General features: G+C 44.8%; 1 protein-coding gene across 5 annotated transcripts in view; it reads left to right on the top strand.

The window, feature by feature from the left end:
- The first annotated feature begins 2,271 nt into the window (after window positions 1-2,271).
- CLIP-190 (Cytoplasmic linker protein 190) overlaps window positions 2,272-3,450 on the top strand; it is a 162,510-nt gene continuing 161,331 nt past the window's right edge. For all 5 annotated transcript variants that reach the window (XM_076181206.1, XM_076181196.1, XM_076181189.1 and 2 more), the window contains exon 1: window positions 2,272-2,555. The gene's annotated coding sequence lies outside the window, so the exon portion shown is untranslated. The remainder of the gene's footprint in view (window positions 2,556-3,450) is intronic.

Below are 3,450 nucleotides of genomic sequence, written 5' to 3'. Positions count from 1 at the left end.
ACGAGTCCGGACCACGCTACTCTTTGCATACGTGCTCTGATTCATTCTTGTTCTTTGTTCACATACACACATACATGTATACATACATACGGACGTTTACAGATGAATTATACACCCATATACATACATACAGGTATATATACGGATGTTTACAGATACATTATATACACATATACATACATACATACATGCATATATACATACATAAATACATACATACATACATATACACATACATACATATACGTACATACTCACATACATGCACACATATATACATGCATACATATATGTATATATACATACATACATGCATACACACATACATACATACATATACGTACATACACACATATGTGCATACATATATAAATACATACATATACGTACATACACACATATATGCATACACATACATATATACATACATGCATACATACATACATACATGCATACATACATACGTACATACATACATACATACATACATATATACATACATACATACATACATACATACATACATATATACATACATACATACATACATATATACATACATGCATGGGTGCATACATATGTGCCATGCATATATTCATACTGCATAAACACGTACATACATCCCTACATACATATATGCATACATATATACGCACACACATGCACGCATACATACATACATACAGTACACACGTACAGTATGCACACAAGAGTAAAGATAGGCGAGAGACAAGAGGATGAGGGACATCAAAAGGGAACAATGTATAGAAAGAGAAGAAACGAAAGATAAGAAGGAATGAGAAAAGAGGATAGAGAAGAGAGAAACAGAGATGGGGAAGAATAAAGAGAGGCAGATAGAGTGGTAAGGAAAAGAGGGAAGAATGGAATTGAATTAAAAAAAAAAAAGAGCAAAGAAGAAAGTCAAGCACCAAATACCGAAGGCTAGATGAGGCTAAGAAATTTAAGGGGAGGAGTTTCCTGCATTGAAAACAATGATGTGTGACTCCAGTCCGTAGGGGTGACGCGAATGTCCATATATGACTGCGTCGAGGCAACGAGAGCAGGAGAGGAGGTAAAGGGTAACCCTCTCGCGAAGTCGGAAGAAAAGGAGGGGTGTTCGTGGAAGTCGGAAGAGGAGGAGGAGGAGGAGGAGGAGGAGGAGGAGAGAGGAGGATTGGAGTTTATGGAGGTAGGAAGAGGAAGAGGAGTTCGTGGAAGTCGGAAAAGGAGGAAGAGGTGTTCGTGTAAATCGGAAGAGGAGGAGGAGGAGAGAGGAGGATTGGAGTTTATGGAGGTCGGAAGAGGAGGAGGACTTCGTGGAAGTTGGGAGAGGAGAGGAAGAGGAGGAAGAGGCTTTCGTGTAAGTCGGAAGAGGAGGAGGAGGAGGAGAGAGAGGAGGGTTGGAGTTTATGGAGGTAGGAAGAGGAGGAGGAGGAATTCGTGGAAGTCGGAAGAGGAGGAAGAGGCTTTCGTGTTAATCGGAAGAGGAGGAGGAGGAGGAGGAAAGGGAGAAGGAGGTGTTCATGGAACTCGGAAGAGGAGGAGGAGGAGGAGGAGGAGGAGGAGGAGGAGGAGGAGGAGGAGGAAGAAGAAGTATTCGTGGAAGTCTGATTGGGGCAATCCCCTGGAATGCCTCATGGCAGAAGGAGAAAGATGTCTGTTATGGGCTGTGGATTACCGACGCTTCCCTCCCTGTGGACGGTCTTACGCCGAAAGGGGAGGAGGAGGAGGAGGAGGAGGAGGAGGAGGAGGAGGAGGAGGAGAGGGAGGAAGGAGCAGGAGAGGGAGTGGAGAAATAGGTGTGGGGAGAGGAGGAGGAAAATAGGAATAAGGAGAAAACGGTCGAGAAGGAGTGATAGGAAGGGAAGAAGGAAAAAAGTGAAGGAAGATGATGAGGACGAGAGGATGAAAAAGAATGAGACAGAATAAGAAGATGAAAATTAAAAAAGATGAAAAACAGGAGGAAGAGGTTGAGGATGCGGATTATTAGTAAAGGATATCTCGTCCCTGTCTTGATCAAACCTAAAGGAGGAAGTGGAGGAAGAAAACAAAATATAAATGAGCAGTAAAGAGCTTATGAGTGGGAGGAGTTGGGGAGTGGGAGAGAGAGAGAGAGAGAGAGAGAGCAGAGGGATGGGAGGGGAGAGGAGAGATGGTATGGGCGCTACGAGGCGGGGGGAGGGGAGGGGAGGGGAGGGGAGAGGGGGGAGGGGAGGGAAGGGGCGGGGCGGACGGGCACCCAGGCAGTCGGTGCGCATGGGTCTTCAGTTAACGCAGAGTCTTCATCGACACTACAAGGAAAGGAGTAGTCCTCCTCCTCGCGAACTCCTCGTCGCGAACTACCTCGTCAGCCTCCTCTCCCTCACTCACTTACTCCCTCACGCCGGATATCTCACGGACTCACGCGTACAAGTGACAGTCCCAAGTGGCACCTATCTCTGGATCGTGCGGGCTGTTGACTTCGATAGGACAGTAAGCACACATCCAACTTGCGCGCCGCTCCGGACATCCAACTCGATCTCGTCCTGTTTCTTCGTCTTCTTCAGGTCTTGCGGGTAAGTTGGTGCCTCCTTTTCATTTGGGGAATTTTGGTTCGATTTTGTTACCCGAGTTTGTATGCATGCACACACACACACACACACACACACACACACACACACACACACACACACAATTGACCATTGGGAATGCAGATAAGGAATCCTACGTGCATTATCCTGTTTACTACAACTATTAACATATAACTATGTGAGTGAACACTTACATACACACACGAATTCACATGTACATACTAGTACATACATACACATACACACACATACGCTCAAACTCGCTCGCATATTGTACATATACATATGTACATACATATATACACATACGCAGACGTGTGTATGTGCGTGTGTGTGTGCATACATGTGTGTATGTATGTAAGTGTGCGTGTGGGCACATGCGCGTGTATGCATGAAAGTTGGGGCAGTGGGGGAAGTAATTTAGGTGGTCGCGTCGGACAAGTCTACTCTAGGTGAATAATCAATTTCTACTTTTACTAAATTGGTCTCCAATTTCGAGGAAGCACAGGTAGAGTAATTGTTTTTTCCATTGATGGGAGACCAATTTAGTAAAAGTAGAAATTGATTATTCACCTAGAGTAGATTTATCTAACACAATCACCTAAATTGCTTCCTCTACTGTCCCAACTTTCATGCATACACGCGCGTATGCACACACGGACACTTACATACACACTCATGCTGGGAAAAGCTTTAGGTCGTTTAGTTTCCTGTGACAAGTGGCGAGGTGTTATCTCTTTCCTCCGCATCAGGCAAAAGCTCCAAAGCCTGTCTTCTCAGGCTGGGGAGCGAGTGGCAGCCTCGTCTGGCAAAGAAATGCAAAAAGTTAAAGAATTAAGAACACAAGAATGGAGGAGACTTCAAGATGCTATAGGGCAGT

This window comes from Oratosquilla oratoria, chromosome 3 (genome assembly GCF_046742065.1).
Source record: "Oratosquilla oratoria isolate Oo_2021 chromosome 3, ASM4674206v1, whole genome shotgun sequence".
Lineage (NCBI taxonomy): Eukaryota > Metazoa > Arthropoda > Malacostraca > Stomatopoda > Squillidae > Oratosquilla > Oratosquilla oratoria.
Note: the sequence above shows the minus strand (reverse complement) of the source record. Positions and strands in the feature narration are given on the sequence as shown.